Source organism: Chelonoidis abingdonii, chromosome 8 (genome assembly GCF_003597395.2).
Source record: "Chelonoidis abingdonii isolate Lonesome George chromosome 8, CheloAbing_2.0, whole genome shotgun sequence".
Taxonomy (NCBI): Eukaryota; Metazoa; Chordata; order Testudines; family Testudinidae; genus Chelonoidis; species Chelonoidis abingdonii.
In genome coordinates, this window is record NC_133776.1 from 57,174,734 (window position 1) to 57,198,863 (window position 24,130).

Here is a 24,130-nt window from a genome sequence, read left to right on the forward strand (position 1 = left end):
TGACCTCAGCCTGGCTCAGGGCCCGGCCTTAGCCCCGGCCCAGCAGCTCCAGGCAGCGTGGTAAGGGGCAAGGAGCAGGCAGGGGGTGTTGGAAGAGGCAGGGGAGTTTGGGGGGTTGTGGCGGGTGTATAGGGGTTGGGGCAGTCAGAAGGCAGGAAACGGGGATTGAATGGGGGCAAGAGTCCCAAGGGGGGCAGTCATGAAGGAAAAAGGGTTGGATGGGGCAGTGGGGGGTAGTCAGGGGAAGGGGTTTCAGGGACAGTCAGGGACAGAGAGAAGGGTTGGTTGGATGGGGCAGGGATCCCAGGAGACCATCAGGAATTAGAGGAGGGGTTGGATGGCAAGGCAGGGGGCAGTCAGGGGACAGGGAAGGGGGGTGGATGGGGCAGGGGTCCCGGGGTGGCATCAAGGAATGTGGGGGGTTGGATGGGGCAGGAGTCCCGGGGGGGGGCATGACCCCCTCATGGGATGAGGATGAGGGAACCTATTAATATTTTGGCAGGTCATCACTGCATGCGTCCCATGGTGGCCATTGCATTGGATATGGCATGTGGGGGCCTATCCATGGCGGGGGTAATACCATGGGCATTGTGCTTGTTCTTTGTATTGTAAAGCCCCATGGTGTGTTTTTGTGGGGGTGGAGGAGAATCTGGTGGTGAGAACACTTGCTCCTCTTGGTTTTGCTCATCGTTATCACTATCAATGAACACTGAATATGCCATGGATGAAGTTGGTTGGGTTAAAATAGAACCCTTGGTGCCGAGTAAAGGTGATTCTGGCACCAGTGCTATGGAAATGTCTTTCTGCATTAAGAATTGTTGCGGTGCCAGTGGTTTGTGATTGGATTCCAAGGGTTTAGGCATCTTGCATTTCAGTCTAGTAGGTGCCAGTGGCCTCATTGAGGTGCCATCTGCCAGTGCCGGGAGATTTGCCAGTGCCAGTACCGAGCGTCATGTCGGCACCGGAGGTGGCTGTGTGTCCAGTGCCAGTTCCAACGAGGGTGTCAATGCCGTCGGTGGTGAGGAGGAGACATGAGTAGTTTTATGTCTCACCTCCTTCGTCTTATGGGTGGTGTGCCTGGTGCTGGAGATGCTGGGAGAGTCGTAGGTGCTGGCTGTCGAGGCCATCAGCACTGCTCATAGTGACCTTGCAGGGGACCGCTTCTTTTTAGTCAGTTCCCTGTGTGGGGAGGTCAAGGCTCGCTTCCTCTTCTCCTAAGAGGGTGGAGCCATGCTCTTGGTTGGTTCTGACTGGGAGGAAGAGCACTTGGAAGGTTTAGATACGTCCTTCTCTGATCTGGGCAGGAGAGATTTCTCCATAAGGATTATTAAACGTGTCAGGCCCTTGCCTTTAAGTTTTTAAAGTGGGCGCACTTGACTGGAATGTGCGTCTCTCCGAGGCACCGCACTCCGAGTGAGCGTCTGTTGGAGTGCAGCATTGTCTCATTGCAGGAGCTGCATTTTTTAAAACCAGGAGAGCCTGGCATGTTGAAGTAAAAGAGTGAGAGGTTGCAGTGGACCAAAAATACGTATCAAGGTTTTTGTTCTGCAGGGAGCAGCGAGCTTGAAGAAAAATAGGAAAAAAGATTTTTTTAAAACTATTAACTAACTTATCTAAAGGGAAGGTAAAACTGAGTTAATCTTATCTAATTTTTCTGTCAACAGAGGGCTACAGAACTGCCTCAAGCTCTGTCTTCAGCTGAGGACGGTTGAGAAGGAACTGAGGGGGTCGGGCCGTGCGTGCGCTGCACAGGCTCAAACGACGCTGCGAGATAGCAGCTGCGCACACGTGGCCCGACCAGGCACTGCTACCAAAGATCTCTGATCAATGGCACCAGGACGCACCATCACCTGGACTGGAGCACCCACATGAACAAAACTTGAAGAACAACTGTCAGATACTGAGATTATCCACCGATCATGGCCTGCACTAGAGAAATAAACACACATTTGGGAGTCGGGAAGTCCTGCATTTTAATCCTGGTTCTGACAAAGACTTGCTTCAAATTTCCCATCTGCAAAGTGGGTCTAATACTTAGTTCCCTCAAAGGGGAGGTTGCATGGTTTACTTTGAACATGTAAAGAACACTGTACATATAGGTAGTGAAAATAACTAATTTTAAAATGTACCAAAGAAAAAGGACACATTTTCTCAAGAATAGTCACCAACGTTTTCTGTTTTGACCTTCTCTAATTGCATGTATTAGTTACTTTGGAATGGATAGTGGGATTACATAATTTTTCTCTGACTGAAATTGTCATTATATATGACAAGTATGCACAAATATACACAAAGATCTATAAGGACTCTGCCATAATGTGCAATATGCAAAAAGAACTTGAGAAAAAGAGGGAAAGGTTCAATGTTATTCAGTATATGCATGATACTTTTAAAATGAGAATTTTAATTGTTGGATTCCAGAGGAATGATTCCAATTATTTGGGCTGGAGAACATAATTTCGTTCAGATGTGTAAATCAAGGAAATGTAATGTATCCAATAGTCCTCATAGAGTTGTGGTATCAACTCTTGCGATACAGTTTTTATATTCAGAAGCAGGTAAATTAGTGGCTGTGAGCTAGTTTTATTTTTTATTTATAAAAGTTGCTTTTTACCAGCTTACCAGTTTCTAACTGAAGACTTACCAAACTGCGTAGTAGTCAACAAACCAAACTCAGCTCTCTGTAAAATTTGTGTAGATCTAGATGTACAGAATCTATCACTAAGGGCAGATTTTGACCCAGTTATACAAGCTTGATCCTACGTACATCTTAAAAGTGGAGACATTTAACTGAAGATGACAGAGGAGATCCTAATTCTGATCAACAACAGTAACATGTACTGGACATAGCATTTTACTGCCTGCACTTCCCCTACTGTATTTTAATAAAGGCAAAGGGACAGTGAGGAATATTCCCATTCCAGGTTTTAATGGGTGTTTTGCATTAGCTCTCAGGGTGTGTCTACTCACTCATATCTCAGATACAGAGATAAGCTCATTGTGAAAGATTGGGTTGCTTGCTCACACTGCTGTGGGAGTTTTCCCAGGAATTTTTGGCTATTGCTTACAAAATTAGGTAATTTTTCCCCTGGTGATCTAACAGGTTTTTCAGCAAAAGGTGAGGCAAGAGGGACTGCGTACCACTACCAGCAAGATATTTTTGCGGGACATGTCAGATATTCCCAGAGCCCTTTTCCTTCTGCCATCAATTTCCTCAGTGTGACCACTGTGGTTGAGAACAACTTTGTATCTGGCAGGTTGGACTTTATTAGGGTGTGGCTATACTTCAGCCTACATACCTATGTTGCATCACTGCAGTTGATGTGCACAGAGCTGGCTTGTCATGGAAGGACAGTGAGAGTGTAGGGTTTCCTTTAGCATAAACACGTAGGTTGTGTCTATTCTGAGACGCTATACTGAGTTCCAGACAACTCTGGAGTTAGCCACAGGTTCTGCTAAGCTAGCAACTCCCCACATTCCTTGCCTGCCAGGGGGTCCATAATCTTTCCCACAATGATAAACACCCAATACTTCCTGGTTTATGGAACCTGTTCCTTAAAGCTGAGCAGACTGTCAAGCTGAAGTGTCTGCAGGACCACCTCTGTTAGCCTAGAGAGAGTTGGTGAAACGCATAGTGTTCTCCCCATAATAGACAGGTGACACCTCACTTGACTTGCCAGATGTACAGCTACCATCCTCATGTTGGAAAAATTAACTTAGTGTTTGACATGCTTCAAGCAACGAAACTCAGCTGACAAACTGTCTGCATGAGAGAGTTTTGGCATGCTAAGTATGAACTTCCCAGCATGCCCATCACATTAGATATCCAAAATTGCTATGAACCATATACAGGCAATCATACCACAACTGGACTGCACTTGCTCTGAGCAAGGCTAACAACACAGTGTTGTCTCCAGTCCTCCCGTCTCCCTCTCCTTCCCCCTGTGCCAATTTACACTGATGCTGGCATAATAGCTCTACTGGTGCAGCTAACTTTTCCACCACAGTGCACCAACTAACCCTTTTGTATCCCTCCTGAAAATGTATGGACTCTGCTGGCCCTTGGTCACCTGTTATTGGGCTGCACAAAGTTTAGCTCACATTTGCATGGACCTGTCACCAGTAACCACTCCTTTTAGATCAGTGTGACAGCCAATTTTGGGGCATGTCTCAGAAGAAGCCTTCATACAACTAAGCTGTAAGCAGTGGGGAGGGATAGTTCAGTGGTTTGACCATTGGCCTAATGAACCCAGGGTTATGAGCTCAAACCTTGAGGGGGCCACTTAGGGATCTGGGGCAAAAATCAGTACTTGGTCCTGCTACTGAAAGAAGGGGGCTGGACTCAATGACCTTTCAAGGTCCCTTCCAGTTCTAGGAGATAGGTATATCTCCAATTATTATTTATTATAAGGTGGCAGGGCACTTGTTCATATTTGGCATGATTAAGAGATTATGGCCCCTACTGAGTTCTATGGTTTGGAATACATTGGTCTACGACTGCAGGCCTAACGTTTCTCCTCAGCAGAGTATCATTTCAGGGCATCATGCAAGAAAAAGAAGGTGCAATCCAAGAAAGACAGGATGCCATCAGCTGCTCCAGTACTGGGAGAAAAACCTGTCCTATTGGTATTGAACTGAACAATATTTCAGCACTTCAGCCATTTGTGAAGCCTGAGTTAGTTTTGAACAATATTAAGTCATCCTGCCATTTGCTTGAAGGCAACCACAGGCAAGGGGGTGGTGCTGGTGGAAATACAGCTATTTCTGAGACTTCTACTGCCAGCCAGCAGGTCTGGGGCAACAAACTAACAGGACAGTTGATTTTAGCTTTTACTCTCCCACAGTCCATGGGGGTAATCTGAGAAAATCTCCATTAAAGATCAAGATCTACAGTGGCACTTAATTTAAGAGGGAATGTTCATTTCTCCATGCCACTGCAGAAACTCACTAGGACTAAGCAGTTCCAGAGTGGATCCTGTGTCATCTGCATGAGATCATTAGCCATTCACTCTAATAGAGCCTCTTTTTCCCTCGTGGAAACCCTCAGCAGAAAGGTTCTGTCCAGGCTCCTGCAATAAGTAACCCAATGCCAGTCCCTTTGTACTTCTCTATACAGTTTTCCCCCGCCCCCCACCTATGCACCTCTATCAACGGGACAACAGTAAATCAAATGTAAGGGAGTCCATGGTCATTACCATGTTGAATCTCAAGATGGAATGACTTCCATAAAGACTTCTTAATTAGAAAAAACTAATAAAAGTTGCTTGGGTCATATTGTTGGATATGTGCTGGTGGATAGTGTATCAGCAGGCCTCTTTACCTCTTTCTTCTCCTTTCAGACCACCACCATCACCAACGACACAATTTAGATTCTAGAAAGATGGCCCACCACAGAATAGATCGGCCTAGCCTCCAACTCCCCTTAGGGGCAGAGCACTGGTCTAATCTGCTTGCAAAGAATGAGAGAATCTTGGCCTTCAGAGTGACACTGAAAGGGATTTATGAGATGGAGTTCAAGAAACAAGAATTTGAGGACACAGTCACTCTGCTTTTGAGCACCAAGAGAACTGCAGAGAAGAGCCCAGAAAAGCCATGGAGTGTTGCCACGGCATGGAAACAAGGCTTCAGAAGCAAGAGCTCCACAGAGGATATCTGCAGAGCCAAAGACAAGAGGCACAATATGCCCCTCTGGACAGCTATGGGCTAGGTATCCAGAAGAGAAGACACCTGAAATACTTGACTAGAGAGCTGTGTTGTGTGGGGTAGAACTGCACCCTTGCCATTGGCACTAGGGCAATCCCATTGGTTCAGTTAGCAATGCAGTAGCTCTCTAGAGTAGATGTGCTGCCTGGCCTTGTGTACACTAGCAGGCTTCATCACCAGTGGAGGAAGTGGTGGAAAATAATGTAGACAGGACTCAGAAGTCACCAGTGTTTACTAACCTTTGTGGAAAACCTGGTGGTAAAATATTGGAGCCTCGTCTATACCACAGCTTCCAAGATTGATGCCACAGGTGCAGAATTATGTGGTTTGTTAATGCAGAGGCAGGCTACAGGGACTGGATCCAATAACTTAATTCCTTACTCCTAACATAATGGAATTCCAAAGGACATTCCATTATCCTCACTTCACAACACACAGCTGTCCTGCAGGTCAGTTAGGAGTTGCCTTTCTCCAACGCAATTATCCTAGACTGAGCTGGTAGCTTAGGAACAGGTAATGCAGACTTGGAGTTTAAATTCCCCATTTCATCCCAGTGCTCCAAACACCTGGAGAAAGACTCCATGCATGTCTTTGCTCACTTCCTGCTAATTAGTGAGCAGATGCAACTTTTTGCCAAAGAACTAGTCAGACAAAAGGAGTCACTACAGTAAGCAGCTCCCACTAGCGCTGCTCAGAGTGGTCACGGCCTATGGGATACTACCGAGAGATGGCGGATGAAGCCAAGGTACGAGAGGAAGATGACTGCTGGAAGTGGGGGCAGGGCAAAGGGAGGGTACAAAGAAAGAGCAAAGATCTAAAAACAGAGCAGAGAAGAAACTAAAGAGGGGAAGGAAGAGGCTCAAAGGACAGCAGGAAATGGGTCACCGAGAGACCTAAGAAAAAGGTTGAATGGGAACAGAGGGAAAAAGGCCAAAGAATTAACTGGAGGAAAGATATTAGAAGAGGGTAAGACAAAGACAGAAGGTAAGAAGCTAGGGGAAGATGGAGTTAAAAACAGAAAGAAAAAGGGGAGCAGTTACAGTGCAAAGAAAGGCACAGCCAAACTTTCATCTACACTATGTAATTACATATAAAACCAACATCTAGTACATCTGGGATGAGGGGTGCGATTCAGCCAGCACTTTACACAGCTTCTCATGGGTTAAGCATATTTGAAGAGCAAAAAGTAACCATCTTGCTCTCACAGGTGGAGAAGAGGTTTGATCTGCTGCCCACAAAAATGCATTAGTGTAAAATTCCTCATGGTGTTATCATGAACTGTGTCTAGGAGCCAATTATTTATAGGAATTATATTTGGGTTATTATAATAATTATATATATTATTTGGGTTATTTGGAATTATAAAATATGACCTGAATGCATGTTAGTGTCTAAAATTCTGTAATTCATTAGAGTTGCGGCTCCACTACGGAGCTGTATAAAAAATATTTTGAGACCCTGTGTCCCTAGCCCACCTCTGTTTATTAGGTCTTTGCCTACTTTTAGAAACTGGCTCTAAATAAGTCAGCTTTGCCCAATTACTTTCAGCTCTCAGCAACTTCATTTGCCACCCTTCTTGCTCAAGGCTGTTGTTCCGCTAAGAGCTAACAAGTCTCAGTGACCAGAAATATCTGCAAGCGACCGCCGTTATTACAGTTGGAGCTTTTAGATACTACCAACATATAGCCCCCCTCTCTGTTAGGCTCAGAGAGGGGGCCTATATGTTGAGACAAGCCCCTGCCCTAAAGAGCTCAGATGAGACAAAGGGTGGGAGAGGAAAGAGGCATGAAGATGTAGAAACTTGCCAAGATCACAAAGGCAAGCGACAGGAGAAACAGAACTCAAGTGTCCTGACTTCCAGTCCAGTGTCCGACTTAATGGACCATGGCACCTCTCTAACAGCTGTATCAGTGGTTCCCAGACACTGGGACATGTACTAGTATTCACCAATGGTACTTGAGCTGGCTGTCATCTCACCAGTGGTCTCATCGTAACATTCCTCCTTTCATTAGGGCGCAACTGGAAAAAGCAATCATTGCTCAGAAAAGGTTGTGACCCTTTGCATTAGCCATACCACGTGGGAATACTTGAAACAAGCAATTTTAGTAACACAAACGACAGGGGGGGGGTCACTTTGTCAATCGGTCCTGCACAGTGTCACTCTTTGGGCAACTACATAAAATGGCCTCGAAGTTAAGGCTACAGTGCATTATCTGCACATAGTGAAATATGCTACAAAAGGCACAAAGTATGTTCAGTAGCACTCAATACTGGCAAATCCACCTCCATAGCAATGGAGAAAACAATGTAGCTGCAACAACCCTAACAGTAAATTAAAAATGTGTTACCTTGGGGCCTGGAACAGTTCTCCTTTCACACTCCTCCAGGACCTGGCTTATAGTGAGTGAAATACATTCTGTCTTCCATGCTTCATCTTAATTCAAAGGATGTTATACTGGAAAATCAGGACATTTAGACTCTCTCATACTCTTTCCATTAAAGGTTATGAAAAGGGAAAATGTCTCCGCTCATCAGACAAGGAAATCTGACCTGTCCTTCATTGCTTTCCCACCTCATCTTCTTATATACTAGAAATGGATTTTTAAGTCAGCGTTTCTCACCACAGGCTTTTCTTGCAGCCACAGCCTTCTGGGCTGTTATTGGTTGGCGGGGGGAGTAGCAGTCCCTCCTTGTTGCTCCTGGATGCACCGTCTTGGTGTTGGTTCCTGGGGGCTACCAGCAATGGTTGGTCCCTGCTCCCCCAGTGGAGACACCTGGGGGACACTGCTGGAGGACCAGGCAGTCGGTAAGTTCCCCACCTTCCCAGGGGCAGTGGGGTTCAGACTTTGGGCAGAAAGGCGGCAGTCTTTGGCCACAAGGCTTCAGGTTCCAGTCCCCCACTGCTTCCCCCTATTCCACTGCCCCTGGCCCCCGCTGCCTCCCCAGAACCTCCTATTCAGGGCTTAATTTTGTCCCCAGGCTTGACAGGGCTTAGTAAGTCTGTTGTGAAAAGTGATATTAACAGGTATACAACTATCACTTTTCACAGCAGACTTACTAGCTAGCAATAAATAAATTACAATGATTTGGACATGTATATTTGTTTTTCCTGAAGCTAGTTAAGTATTTTAAGGAAAAAAATGTGAGAGCGGCCACCAGCAAGAGTTGGTGGCCGCACTGAGGCCATCAAAAAGTTTGTCCTGAGGACCCCTGCAGGTTTTAGTTATTAGTTCCACAAATTACACTACCACCTCCAGATGTCGTCTATGGATCAGCAACTACCAAAATGAGTTTCATTCCGCAACTCTTAATATTTTTTTTTTTTTAAAGCATTCTGTTTTCTGGCACCCTCCAAAAAGAAAAGTGACATCTGAAAAGGCATATTCTAAAATGGATTTTATGCTCCAAAGTTATTTTGCCTCTTTCCCGTCACCCATCTTCTCTGCTCATTTTACATGGAATGGCCATACTGGGTCAGACCAAAGGTTCATCTAGCCCACTATCCTTCTTCTGACAGTGGCTAGTGCCAGGTGCCCCAGTGGAAATGATCAGAACAGCTGATTATCAAGTGATCCATCCCCTGTTGCTCATTCCCAGCTTCTGGCAAACAAGAGGCTAGGGATACCATTCCCACCCAACCTGGCTAATAGCCATTGATTGACCTATCCTCCATGAATTTATCTAGTTCTTTTTTGAACCCTGTTATAGTCTTGGCCTTCACATCATCCTCTGGCAAGGAATTCCAGAGGTTTACTCTGCGTTGTGTGAAGAAATACTTCCTTTTGTTTTAAACCTGCTGTCTATTAATTTCATTTGGTGACCCCTAGTTCTTGTGTTATGAAAAGTAGGAAACAACACTTCCTTATCTACTTTCTCTACACCAATCATGATTTTATAGACCTCAAATCAGATCTCCCCTTAGTCATCTCTTTTCCAAGCTCAAAAGTCCCAGTCGTATTAATCTCTCCTCATTACAGAAACCGTTCCATACCCCTAATCATTTTAGTTGCCCTTTTCTGAACCTTTATCAATTCCAACCTATCCTTTGTTGAGATGGGGTGACCACATCTGCACACAGGGCTGGCTCCAGGCACCAGCATTCCAAGCAGGTGCTTGGGACGGCAATGTGCAAGGGGCAGCAGTCTATGTGTTTTTGCCCTCAAGCAGTGCGCCGAATTGCCGCCGCGGATGGTGGGGGCAGTCCACACGCCGTTAGGGTGGCATGCGCGTTTCCGCAGCAGTGGCAATTCGGCGGCAGCTTCTGTCTTCAGCGGGAAGACAAAAGCTGCACCACCGTGGATATATGAACATAGAAGCTGCCGTCGAATTGCCGCCGCTGCGGAAACTTGCGTGCCGCCTTAATGGCACACGGACTGCCCCCACCATCCGCGGTGGCAATTCGACGTGCTGGTTGGGGCAGCAAAAACAGTAGAGCCAGCCCTGTCTGCACACAGTATTCAAGATGTGGGCGTACCATGGATTTATATAGAGGCAACATGATATTTTCTGTCCTATTATCTATCCCTTTCTTAATTATTCCCAGCCTTTTGTTTGCTTTTTTGACTGCCGCTGCAAAATGAGTGGATGTTTTCAGAGAAGTATCCACAATGACTCCAAAATCTGTTCTTGAGTGGTAACAGCTTGTCATGGTACAATCCCCCACTCTGAACCTTGGCGTCCAAAAGATGGGGTACCAGCATGAATTCCTCTAAGCTCAATTACCAGCTTAGAACCTGTAGCGCTGCCACACCACCAGGATACAGTCCTTACAAAACAAACTGTGGTCCCCCCCCAACCTTGGCCGGGACCCCAAGCACCAGACCCTCTGGATCTCAACATCAAGGAAGATAACCCTTTCCCACCGTTCCTCCAGGCTTCCCCTCCGGAAGATTCACTGTGATTTAAGACTCCTTGAATCATAAAACAAGAGAGGAAATTCACCTTCCTCCTCTCCTTCTCTTTCCCCCTTCCAGACCTCCCGAAAAAGTAATCTATCAACAGAGAAAATTAGCCTCCTCCTCCCCCTTCCCTCCTTCCCTCACCAATCCCTGCTAATTCCAGACCCCATCCCCCTGGGGCTCAAAACACCAGAAAAAAAAAAAACAACCCAGTCTTAAACAAAAAGTTTTAATTAAAAGAAGAGAAAAAATTATCTTGGGTAAATTTAAGATGGAGGGTTAGGTACAGGGTTTTTCAGCTTAGACACTGGGAATACCCTCCCAGCCTAATACAAATTAAAATGCGCTTTCAGCACAAATACAAATTTGAACTCCTTCCAGCCAAATGACGTTTTGCAAATAAAAAAACACATAAGCCCTAACCGCCTTATCTATCTAGTCCCTTACTATTTTAAAACTTATAAAGAGCCTGTATTGGAGGGATTGGAGAAAACCTGGTTGGCACATCGGGTCCCTTGCAGCTCCAACAAGTGAACAACAACCAAAAACTAACAGCACACACAGAAACTTCCCTCCCTCAAGATTTGAAAGTATCCTGTCCCCTGATTGGTTCTCCAGTCAGGTGAGAGCCAGGCCTACTGAACTTGTTAACCCTTTATAGTCAAAGAGATATAAAGTACTTCTGTGCTATTAACTTTTTTTATCTGTTTATGACACAGCTAATTTAGACACCATCATTTTATACGTATAGTTGGGATTATGCTTTCCAATGTGCATTACTTTGCATTTATCAACTTTAAATTTCATCTGCCATTTTGTTGCCCAGTTATCCAGTTTTGAAAGATCCTTTTGTAGCTCTTCGCAGTCTGTCTGGGTCTTAACTATCTTTAGTAATTTTGTATTATCTGCAAATTGTCCACCTCACTGTTTACCCCTTTTTCCAGAACATTTATGAGTATGTTGAATAGGACTGGTCCCAGAACAGATCCTTGGGGGACACCACTGTTTACCTCTATGCTGAAAACTGACCATTTATACCGATCCTTTGTTTCCTATCTTTTAACCAGTTACCAATCCATGAGAGCACCTTCCCTTTTATCCTGTGGCAGCTTAGTTTGCCTAAGAGCCTTTGGTGAGGGACCTTGTCAACCGCGTTCTGAAAATCTAAGTTCACTATATCCACTGGATCACTTGGTCCACATACTTGTTGACCCCCTTAAAGAATTCTAGTAGATTGGTGAGCCATGATTTCCCTTTACTAAAACCATGTTGACTCTTCCTCAACAAATTATGTTCATCTATATGGCTGACAATATTGTTCATCATCATAGTTTCAACCAGCTTGTGCGGTACTGAAGTTAGACTTACAGGCCTGTAATTGCCGTGATCACCTCTGGAGCCCTTTTTAAAAATTGGCATTACATTAGCTATCCTCTAGTCATCTGGTACAGAAGCTGATTTAAATGATAGGTTACGGACTACAGTTAGTAGTTCTGCAATTTCGCATTTGAGTTGCTTCAGAACTCTTGGGTGAATACCATCTGGTCCTGGTGACTTATTGCTGTTTAATTTATCAATTTGTTCCAAAACCTCCTCTAATGACACCTCAATCTGGGACAGTTCCTCAGATCTGTCACCTAAAAAGAACGGCTCAGGTTTGGGAATCTCCTCACATCCTCAGCCATGAAGACCGATGCAAAGAATTCATTTAGTTTCTCCGCAATGGCCTTATCATCTCTGAGTGCTCCTTTAGCACCTTGATCGTCCAGCGGCCTCACTGGTTGTTTAGTAGGCTTCCTGCTTCTGATGTACTTTAAAAAATTGCTATTACTTTTTGAGTCTTTGGTTAACTGTCCCTCAAATTCTTTTTTAGCCTTCCTAATTTTATTTTTACACTTCATTTGCCAGGGTTTATGCTCCTTTTTTTTTCCTCACTAGGATTTAACTTCCACTTTTTAAAGGATGCCTTTTTGCTTCTCACTGCTTCTTTTACTTCGTTGTTTAGCTACAGTGGCTCTTTTTTGGTTCTATTACTATGTTTTTTAATTTGGGGTATACATTTAAGTTGTCTATTATGGTGTCTTTAAAAAGTTTCCACGCAGCTTACAGAGATTTCACTTTTGGCACTGTACCCTTTAACTAACCTCCTCATTTTTGGGTAGTTCCCCTTTCTGAAATTAAACACTAGTGTTGGGCCACTATGGTGTTTTTCCTGCCACAGGGATATTAAATTTAATTATATTATGTTCACTATTACCAAGCGGTCCAGCTATATTCACCTCCTGAACCAGATCCTCTGCTCCACTTAGGACTAAATCAAGAATTGCCTCTCCTCTGGTGGGTTCCAGGACCAGCTGCTCCAAGAAGCAGTCATTTAAGGTGTCAAGAAACTTTATCTCTGCATCCCGTCCTGAGGTGACATGTACCCACTCAACATGGAGATAAATTCAATAATGCGCAATTTCAATTATTTTAATAGCCCCTCTAATCTCCCTGAGCATTTCACAGGGTGCGTCTATACTACCCACTGGATTGGCGGGTAGTGCTCGATGTATTGTGTCTCGTCTAGATGCGATAAATCAATTCCTGAATCGATGCCTGTACTCTATCTGGGCAGGAGGAGTAAGCGGAGCTGACGGGGGAGCCGCAGCAGTCGACTTGCCCCCATGCGGACGGCCAGGTAAATCAAACTAAGATACTTTGACTTCAGCTATGAGAATAGTGTAGCTGAAGTTGTGTATCTTAGTTCAACCCCCCCACCCCCGCTAGTGTAGCCCAGGCCACAGTTACTATCACCATCCTGGTCACGTGGTCGGTAATATATCCCTACTGCTATATTCTTATTATTAGACCATGGAATAACTATCCATAGAGATTTTATGATACAGTTTGATCCATTTATGATTTTTACTTCATTTGATTCCATGCTTTCTTTCATATATAATGCCATTCCCCTACCAACACAACCTGTTCTGTCCTCCTGTTATATTTTGTACCCTAGTATTACTGTATCCTACTGCTAATCCTCATTCCACCAAGTTTCTGTGATGCCTATTACATCAATATCCTCATTTAATACAAGGCACTCCAGTTCACCCATTTTATTATTTATACTTCTAGCACTGGTATATAAGTTCTTTAAAAATTTGTCTCCTGTTAGCTGTCTACAATTACACAAATGTAATTGAATAGAACTCTTTTTTATTTGACTATTTCTGATCAGACCGTGCCTGTAACTTATCATTTTACATCCTCTGCTCCTCACTAGGACAGAGATTCTCTATAAATAGATCTTCCCCTAAGGGATGTCCAAACCATGTGCTCCTGTAAGCTTTCCCCTAGCTCTTAGTTTAAAAACTGCTCTACGACCTTTTTAAGTGCTAGCAATCGGGTTCTATTTTGGTTTAGGTGGAGCCCATTGTTCCTGTATTGGCTCCCCCTTTCCCAAGGTTCCCCAGTTCCTAATAAATCTAAACTCCTCCTCCATACACCATTATTTCATTCATGCATTGAGACTCTGCAGTTCTGCTGATCTAACTGGCCCTTGTGAATGGAACTGGAAGCATTTCAGAGAATGCTACCATGGAGGTCCTGGACTTGAATCTCTCACCTAGCAGCCTAAATTTGGCCTCCAGGACCTCCCTCCTATCCTTCCCTATGTCACTGGTACCGACGTGAAGCACAACTAGTGGCTCCTCCCCAACACTACACATAAGTATATCTAGATGTCTCGAGAGATCCACAACCTTCAGACTACACAGGCAAGTCACCATGCTGTTCTCTCGGTCATTGCAAACCCAGCTATGTTTCTAATGATCAAACTGCTTTCACTGCAAATAAAGGAATAAAGAGAAAATATGGTTACTCACCTTTGTAACTGTTGTTCTTCGAGATGTGTTGCTCATATCCATTCCAATTAGGTGTGCATGCGTGCCACATGCACGTTCGTTGGAAGATTTTTACCCTAGCAACACTCGGTGGGTCGGCTGGGTCGGCCCCTGGAGTGGCGCCGTTATGGTGCCAGATATATACCCCTACCAACCCAACGGCCCTTCAGTTCCTTCTTGCCGGCTACTCCGACAGAGGGGAAGGAGGGCGGGTTTGGAATGGGATATGAGCAACACATATCTTGAAAAACAACAGTTACAAAAGGTGAGTAACCATCTTTTCTTTGAGTGCTTGCTCATATCGATTCCAAAGTAGGTGATTCCCAAGCCTTACCTAGGCGGTGGGGTTGGAGTGAGATGTTGCAGAATGCAAAACCGCTGAGCCAAATGCTGCATCATCTCTGGACTGTTGAACCAATGCGTAATGTGAAGCAAAAGGTGTGAATCGATGATGACCAGGTAGCTGCCCGACATATTTCCTGGATGGGGACATGGGCCAGGAAGGCGGCAGATGAAGCTTGCGCCCAAGTAGAATGGGCGGTGAGGTGGCTAGCCGAATCGTGAACCAATTCATAGCATGTGCGGATGCAGGATGTCACCCAAGATTAAATTAATTGGGAAGAGACTGGCAGGCCTTTCATCCGGTCTGCGACAGCTACAAAGAGCTGAGGTGACCTTTGGAAGGGTTTGGTACTCTCGATATAAAAGGCGAGAGCCCTGCAGACATCCAGGGTGTTTAGCTTTTGTTCCCAATGTGATGGGTGCGGCTTCGGGAAGAAGACTGGGAGGAACGTGTTTTGATTGACATGAAAGGCGGACACCACCTTAGGGAGGAAAGAGGGGTGTGGTCACAGCTGTACCTTGTCCTTATGGAATACCGTATACGCGGGGTCTGCTGTCAAAGCCCGCAGCTCAGATACTCGTCTCGCCGAAGTAATAGCGACGAGGAATTCTGTCTTCCAGGTAAGGTACAGCAGCAAGCAGGTGGCCAGTGGCTCGAAAGGAGCACCCATAAGCTTGGCTAGCACCAGGTTTAGATTCCAGGTAGGGGTCAGGCATCTGACTTCAGGGTACAAACGCTCCAAACCCTTGAGGAACCTTGAAACTATAGGGTGAGAGAGAAGATTGATCGGTCATTTTCCCCTGGGTGGAAGGCGAAAATGATTGCCAGATGCATCTTTACGGAAGAGACGCTAGGCCGTGCTCTTTTAGGGATCAGAGGTAGTCCAGGACCGTAGGAACAGACCCGTCTGGGGACTAAGTTATGCTGAGCGCACCAGCGGGAGAAACGCTTCCACTTGGCGAGGTATGTCATCCTAGTGGAAGGCTTCCTACTGCCCAAGAGCACCTGTGGGACCGAGGCAGAGCAACGCAACTCAGAGTGGCTCAACCACGCAGCAACCATGCTGTGAGATGAAGGTCCGGATGGTGAAGCCTGCCGAAGTCCTGCGTTATGAGAGCCGGCCAGAGTGGCAGGGGGATCGGGTCTGCCACAGAGAGATCGAACAACATGGTGTACCAGTGCTGCCTCAGCCACGCTGGATCCCTGCGGAGCTTGAGTAGGACTCTGTGGATGAGCGGAAACGGTGGGAAGGCATAAAGTAGGTGCCTTTTCCATGGGATCAGGAATGCGTCTGAGAGGGATCCCGGGGAGCGTCCCTGGAAGAAGCAGAACACCTGGCATTTTCTGTTCTCTCGGGAGGCAAAGAGGTCTATGTGGGGAAAGCCCCACTTCCGGAAAACAGAATGGATGACGTCCGGACAAAATCGACCACTTGTGAGACAGGAAGGATCTGCTGAGGTGATCCGCCAGAGTGTTCTGGACTCCCGGGAGAAAAGACGCTACCAATTCGATCGAGTGGGCTATGCAAAAGTTCCAGAGGTGGACGGCTTCTTGACAAAGGAGGGAGGAGCGTGCGCCGCCCTGCTTGTTTATGTAAAACATGGCCGTTGTGTTGTCCATGAATACAATGGCCTTGGAGATGGTCTCGAAACACCTGGCATGCTAGATGGACTGCTCTTAGCTCCCACACATTGATGTTTAAGGCCAGTTCTTGGGACGACCATAGGACTTGAGTGCGAAGGCCCCCGAGGTGGGCACCCCAACCCAGAGATGACGAGTCCGTGGTCAGGGCCATCGAGGGTTGAGCTGGGTGGAATGGCATCCCTGCACAGACTAGAGTGGGGTCTAGCCACCAGGTTAGGAAGTCCAGAACCTTCCTAGGGATAGTGAGCACTGAGTCCAGGCTGTGTCTGCGTGGTTGGTATATTGAAGCAAGCCAGGTTTGGAAGGGACGGAGGCGTAGCCTTGCGTACTTGGTCACGAAGGTGCAGGAGGCCATGTGACCTACTAGGCTGAGGCAGGTGCACACCGACTTGGTCAGGAAGGTTTGAAGACTTCGGATTATTGAAGCCATTGCTTGAAAACGCGACTGCGGGAGGCAGGCTCTGGCCAGATTGGAGTCCAGAACCGCTCTGATGAAGTCTATTCTCTGCGTGGGTGTCAGAGTAGACTTTTCTGTGTTGATCATGAGGCCTAGGCTCCTGAAGAGTCTGTGAAGATGAGCAGGTGCTGTGATACTTGCAACTGGGAAGTCCCTCGAATGAGCCAATCATCGAGATACGGATAGACGTGTACCCGCCGCCGGAGTGAGGTGGCGACTACAGCCATGCATTTGGTGAAGACACGTGGAGCCGTAGAAAGACCAAACGGAAGTACAGTGAACTGAAAGTGTTGATGGTTAACCACAAAACGGAGGTACCGTCTGTGTGGTGGGTAGATTGCGATGTGGAAATACGTGTCCTTCATATTGAGGGCGGCATACCAGTCTCCTGGATCCAGGGATGGGATAATGGTCCCCAGGGATACCATGCGGAACTTCAGTTCTGTCATGAATTTGTTGAGTTCTCGCAGGTCTAGGATCGGTCATAGACCTCCCTTTGCCTTGGGGATTAAAAAGTAGCTGGAATAGAACCCCTTGCCTCTCATGTCCTCTGGCACCTCCTCTATGGCTTCTATGGCTAGGAGCGACTGGACCTCTTGTAAGAGGAATTGCTTGTGAGAGGGGTCCCTGAAGAGGGATGGGTAGGGAGGGTGGGAAGTGGAGTTGAAGCAAACTGGAGGTGGTATCCCCCTTCTACAGTGCGCAGGACCCAACGATCTGAAGTTAGCTGGAACCAGGCAGAGAGGAATTGGGAGAGGCGATTGAAAAAGGGGGGAGAAGGATCCGGTAGGGTAACTGGTGGGCCGTCCTCGGGCGTCTCATCAAAAGTTCTGCTTGGGCCCCGCTGGTGGTTTAGGGGGCGCCTGATTTTGAGCTCCTTGAGGGCCAGATTGTCTCCGGCGATTCCCCCTGCCATGCCTTCTGGTAACGTCCTGACGCGGCCTAGGCTGGGCATAAGGACGGTGTGGCTGGGGCCGGAAGGTCCTGCATTGGGTCACTGGTGTATGCATACCCAGCGAGCGTATTATAACGCAATTGTCCTTCAGACTTTGCAACCTAGGGTCAGTCTTGTCTGAGAGCTGGTCTATAGCAGGGCCGCCAGAGGATTCAGGGGGCCTGGGGCAAAGCAATTTCGGGGGCCCCTTCCATAAAAAAATTGCAATATTATATTCTCGTGGGGGCCCCTGTGGGGCCCAGAGCAAATTGCCCCACTTGCTCTCCTCCACAGGCAGACCTGGGAAAAATAAACCTTCCACATCTCAGCACAAACCCAGTTTTGAGAAAACTTCTTTACAAGGTATCACTGGTTCTCAGCATCAGCTAGCACTAAAAGGCACTAAAGCTCATTGAAAGGGTTGGACAAATATTTTCCATCAAAACTTTTTTTTTGGATCGGAAAACTAGGCGTTTTTAAAAAGCGAGAAAAAATCATTGGACCAATGTCTGCGTTTCCGTCAAAAATTTTTGTGTTGTTTTTTTTTTGTTGTTTTTTTAATTAAAAGCTGAAATTCATCTGCCAAAACCTTGAACATGTTTGAGTTTCAGAAACCGTGTGGCATTTTTGGCTGCTTGCTGTGTTTGATTGGTTTTAAAGAAAATAAAAAAATGTCTGTTTAAAAAAGTTCAAAACTTTGAACTACCTCAGCTTGTGACCAAATGCCTAGAGCCCATCTCAGTCAGAGATTTTTTCCAGGTTTCTAACACTGCTGCTTCTTGACTCATATCCATAAACTTTGGCTTCGTTTAGGTATAGAAAGCCATAAGAAACAGCTATAATGGGTCAACCAAAGGTAAAAAAAAAAACAACAAAAAAAAAATAAAAAAAAAAAAAAAAAAAAAAAAAAAAAATGGTCATCCAGCCCAGTACTGTTCTACTGACAATGGCCAATGCCAAGTGCCCCAGAGGAGTGAACCTAACAGGTAATGATCAAGTGATCTCTTCCTGCCATCCATCATTACCCTCTGACAAACAAAGGCTAGGGAACCATTCCTTACTCATCGCTGGCTAAATAGCCATTAATGGACTAACCTCCATGGCATATTATCTGTTTTCTAGAGATGGCTCCATGGGGTCCCCTCAACAAACTGGAGATGGTTACTGTGGTTTCCTTAGCATAGCTTATGCACTACTCCACGAACGAGCATTTACAACTTGTTCACAGATCTGGGATGAGCCTATGTTGTGAAACTTGAAATGTCAAAATAAGCACATGCATGTGAATGGACAACGGTGCTAAAAATTAAATTAACCCAGGAGTTCTCAAACTGGAATTGGGACCGCTCAGGGTGTCATGAGTTATTACTGGGGGTCGCGACTGTTCAGCTCCCACTCAAACCCGCTTTGCCTCCAGCATTTATAATAGCGTTAAATATATAAAAAAGTGTTTTCCATTTATAGGGAGAGGGGTTCGCACTTCAGAGTTTGCATGTGAAAGGGGTCACCAGGACAAAAGTTGTTGAACCACTTGAATTAACCCTTCTGAAGACTCAGGGAATGCAGGGGAGGGGGGGGGATCTCCATTTGGTAGGGTTGGAAGGATATTGCTCCTTCTCATGTGATCTTCCTCCAGTGGGTTAATTTTTAAATGAGGCTACCCTCCCTGACATGAATCGCCCTATGGCACTGAAATTAAATATGACTATAAATGGCATTTGAGAAAGTTGAAAGGGATGGTAGCCCTAACCGGAAACTAACAGCTTGGCCTCTGCAAGCCTCAAAACTGCGTGGAAATGAGTTTTTAGGGCAGGAAAGGCTGTAACCTCCAGAACGCCTGGCCCTGCCCCTATCTGACCCCCACCCACGTTCCTGCCCCCCGGACTGCCTCCTCAGAATCCCTGACCCATCCTGCTCCTTGTCCCCTCACTGTCCCCCAGAAACCCCACCCAATCACCACCCCAGGATCCCACCCCTGCTCCCTGTCCCCTTGACTGCCCCAACCCCTATCCACGCCCCCACTGAGTCCTGACAAACCCCCTGAATGCCCACAATCCAACCCTCCCCGTTCTCTGTCCCCTGACCCCCTCCCAACCTCTGCCCCCTCCCTGACTGACCCCAAGACTCCCTGCCTGCGGCTCACCCAGAGCTCAGCACGCCCCTGAACAGCTGCAGCGTGCCTCCTGCTGGCCTCCTGAGTGCCTTCCGCTCAGCCCGGAGCTCGCAGCCCCGCTCCCTGACCACGCGGCTCTGAGCGGGGCGGAGCTCAGGAGGCGGGCCGGATGGACGCTGCAGCGCCATGCGGGAATGCTGCTTGTTGCGCTGAGGCTCCAGGAGAGGGGCGGAGGTGGGAGCCTCGGTCGTTCTCTTGGGGGCCCCTGCGAAGCCTGGGGCAAATTGCCCCACTTGCCCCCCCCGGGCGGCCCTGGTCTACACCGGGCGGGGAAATCGATCTAAGATACGTAACTTCAGCTATGTGAATAGCGTAGCTGAAGTCGAAGTATCTTAGATCGAGTTACCTATCGTCCTCACGGCGCGAGATTGATGTCCGCAGCTCCCCCTGTCGATTCCGCTACCGTGGTTCGCGTTGGTGGAGTTCCGCAGTTGACAGGAGCTCATTCGGGGATCAATATATTGCGTCTAGATGAGATGCAACCTCGATCCCCGAGAAATTGATTGCTACCCGCCGATATGGGTGGTAGTGAAGACGTACCCTGAGAAAAGGCCCTGGCCTTTGAAGGGTAAATCCTGAACGGTTTGTTGCAATTCAGGGGGAAGGCCTGTAACCTGGAGCCAGGAGATACGCCTCATCATCACTCCTGACGCCAGAGTTCTGGCTGCAGAGTCCGCTGCAACCAGAGAGGCCTGGAGGGAGGTTCTTGCTACCTTTTTACCCTCCTCAAGTAGGGCCGTGAATTCTTGATGGGACTCCTGGGGAAGAAGCTCCGTAAACTTCCCCAAGGACACCCAAGTGTTAAAGTTATACCTACGTAGGAAGGCTTGTTGGTTTGCCACCCTAAGATGGAGGTCCCCAGCCAAGTATATTTTGCGACCTAGGAGGTCCATATGCCTAGCCTCCTTCGACTTAGAAGCCGGGGCTTGCTGGCTGTGACGCTCCCTTTTGTTCACTGACTGGACAATTAGAGAGCAAGGAGGTGGGTGAGTGTAGAAATATGGTCCCCTCAAAGGGGTATGAATATATTTCCTCTCTACTCCCCTTGCTATAGGTGGAATTGAAGCTGGGGATTGCCAAATGGTATCCGCATTAGCCTGTATGGTGCAGATGAACGGAAGAGCCACTCTAGTAGGATGTCCACGACCGGGTCCTCTATTTCAGGGACCTCCTCCACCTGTAAGTTTATATTCTGAGCCACTTGCCTCAAAAGGTCTTGATGGGCCCTGAGATCAATTGGTGGAGGGCCTGAGGAGGATGTCCCCGCCATCGCCTCGTCAGGCAAGGAGGAAGAGGAGAGGCCCGGGAGGTCCTGTGGTGGCTTCTGTACTTGAGGGGCGTCATCTGCATCAGGTGGAACCTCGGTGACTTCAGATGGTACTGCAGCCTCAACCGTGCCCATGGGGGAAGGCGGGGGGGCGGCTTATTGTTGCCTCTGGTACCCGGTGTTCTGACAGGGCCAACCATTGAGCCACTGATGGTGCACGTTGGGATTGGAGGTATGCCCACGGTGTCCAGAAGGACCAGTGACGAGGCCCTTGCTCATGGCTCTGTCTCTCTGGGAATATGTGGCTGGGGACATCAGAGTCATGCTCCTGATGGTAGGATGCGCTACTAGCCTGTGATGAGACCGATGTGTGTCTTGAAGGTCACAGCGGTGCCGACAGACCCTGGGAGGGCGCCATTGTTCTCGATGCTCGAGCCCAGGGCGGTACCGGGGAGCGGTACCGGGAGCTGTAACGGTACTGTGAGTGAGATCGGGACCTTCTACCGTACTGGTGCTGGGAGATCGAATGAGATCTTCAGTCTCTTTGTCTGGAGCAAATGCGGGATACACGGTGCCGAGATCGGTGCCGTGAGTCAGATCGGTTCCAGGAGCATCTGTCCAGTGAACGAGATGTCAAACGGTGCCGCGAGTGCGACTGGTACCGCAATGGAGAGCGGTGCCGACACTGCAAGCAGCGCTGGGAACGGGATTGGCGCGATCGAGAGCATCTGTGAGACTGTGATCTTGAACGACGTCTCTCTGGTGGACCAACAGAAGGTGGCTTTACCAGGGCCGGCTTGCCGATGGATTGTATGACTCGAACTGGTGGTGCTGGGAGTTGAGGCCGTGTTGACTCCGTCATTGCGATGAGCTCCCTTGCTGTGGAGAAGGTCTCCAGTGTAGAAGGGAGGGCAAGCTCAAACACAGCATGAGCTGGAGAGCTGTCAGGCACCGGACTCAACGGCCCTTGTGGGACTGGAATCGACGGTGCCGCGCTTGGCAGAGTCACAATCTGCGGCGCCACAGTCGACGGTGCCGCGGCAGATGATGGTGCCGGACGAACTGTCTTGGAAGAGCACTTCTTCCATGTAGCTGAAGTTGGAGCACTATGTTGCTTCCCAAGTCTCAGGGACAGGGAGCGGTGCCGAGCAGATGTCGGTGCCGGCAAGGGTTGGTGCCGGGACTCCTCCTCAGTACCGGAACAGTCAGAGGCCAAAGGGGAGCTCCTTATAGAAGCGGTCTATTGGGTGCTAGGTACCGACGCTGCAGGACTAAGTGCCGACTCCATGAGGAGCTGTTTCAATCAAAAGTCCCGCTCCTTCTTCGTCCTTGGTTTAAACGACTTGCAGATGTGGCACTTATCGATAAGGTGGGATTCCCCTAGGCACTTGAGGCAGGAGTCGTGGGGATCCCCTATTGGCATTGGCTTTTGGCACGCCGAGCGTGGTTTAAATCCCGGTGCTTTGGGCATGGGCCTGCACCGTGGTGGAGGAAACGAGCTAATTTCCAATCCCCCCACTAACTATAAAGACAATAACTAATACTAACTATAACTACAAGAACTCAAACTATACATACGGTAAACAGCAAAGAACTACGAGTAGCTAGGGATGTGGAGATCAGCAAAGCCGCGCTTCACTGTTCCAACGACCGTCACGGGCGGTAAGAAGGAACTGAAGGGCCGTTGGGTCGGCAGGGGTATATATCCAGCGCCATAACGGCGCCACTCCAGGGGGCGACCCAGCCGACCCACCGAGTGTTAGTAGGGTAAAAATCTTCCGACGAATATGCACGCAGCGCGCACACACCTAATTGGAATCGATATGAGCAAGCACTCGAAGAAAAACATGTGCACCCTAGAAGGCTTCCCATCCCTGGTTAGCAAGCAGCACCAGCAGCTAAAAAAGGGCAGAGCTAGAATGCAGCAGAAATCTGCTCCACTGTGCAGTACTGTTGTAGCCGTGCTGGTCCCAGGATGATAGAGACAAAAAGTGCGTAAGATAATATCTTATTCTTCTGTTGGTGAAAAAGCAGCTTTTGAGCTACACAGATCATGTTCTGGTCTGGGAAAAGTACTCTGTCATAGCTAAGGTTACATTTTAGTCACGGGTATTTGCAGTAAAAAGTCATGGACAGTCATGGGCAGTAAAGAAAAATTCATGGCCCATGACCTGTCCATGACTTTTACTATATACTCCTGACTGCAACTTGGTTGCTCTGGAGGGCAGGGCAGCAGCCCAGGAGTACCATGGGTACTCTGGGGGAGGGGAAGTGCAGCCTGGGGGCACTGCGGGTGCTGAGGGGTGGTGGTGTGTGGTCCGGGACTCCTGCTGGTGCTGGGTGGAGGAGAGGGGCTGGCGGGCTCCTTATGGTGCTCCCGGAAGTGGCTAGGTAGAGGTAGAGCCAAGGGGGGCGCCACGCACTGCCCCCGCCCGCTCCGCAGATAAGAACCAGACATGCTGGCGGTTTCCGGGGAGCCCCCTCCCGCCCCCAAGGTAAGCACTACCCATCCTGCACCCCAACCCTCTGCCTCAGCCCTGAGTCCCCTCCCATACCCAAACTCCTGCTGCTGTGGGGGGGAGAGGCGCTGTGCTCGAGGATTAGGTTTCTTGCATTTGCTCAGGAAATACACGTCAGTGTTACATCCTCTTTCTTCATTTTGTTGAGTTTCCATTTCACACATCAAAATTATATATAATTCTCTGTTTGCAGTGTTGGTCTAGCCATGTTGATCTCAGAATATTAGAGAAAAGGCAGGTAAGATAATATCTTTTATTGGACCAACCTGTGTTGGTAAAAGACAAGATTTCCAGCTACACAGAGC